This window comes from Anomaloglossus baeobatrachus, unplaced genomic scaffold (genome assembly GCF_048569485.1).
Source record: "Anomaloglossus baeobatrachus isolate aAnoBae1 unplaced genomic scaffold, aAnoBae1.hap1 Scaffold_370, whole genome shotgun sequence".
NCBI classification, from domain to species: domain Eukaryota; kingdom Metazoa; phylum Chordata; class Amphibia; order Anura; family Aromobatidae; genus Anomaloglossus; species Anomaloglossus baeobatrachus.
The window spans coordinates 274,255-274,686 of NW_027443048.1; positions in this window are offsets into that span (position 1 = coordinate 274,255).

Genomic DNA, 432 nt, shown 5'->3' on the forward strand with positions numbered 1-432 from the left:
TCAATGTAATTACACACAGCTGGACTCCAATGAAGGAGCAGAACCATCTCAAGGAGGATCACAAGGAAATGGACAGCATGGGACTTACATATGAGTGTCTGAGCAGAGGGGCTGAATACTTAGGACCATGTGATATTTCAGTTTTTCTGGTTTAATAAATTTGCAAACATTTCTATATTTCTGACAAGATGGGGTCAGTGTATATTACTGAGGATTTACCAAATGGCTGCAATGAAACAAAGAGTGAAAAATTTAAAGGGGTGTGAATACTTTCTGTACCCACTTTATGTTTACAAATCAGCATTCTGGCTCTGTAGAAAGCTGGGTGCTGACTCCTTCAGGCCGAGCCTTGGCTTCCACTGGCGGGTGTCACTTTGCAGGACGGATCTGCTCGGCGTATACGCAGGACATAAGGCGCCACACATCTCGGAC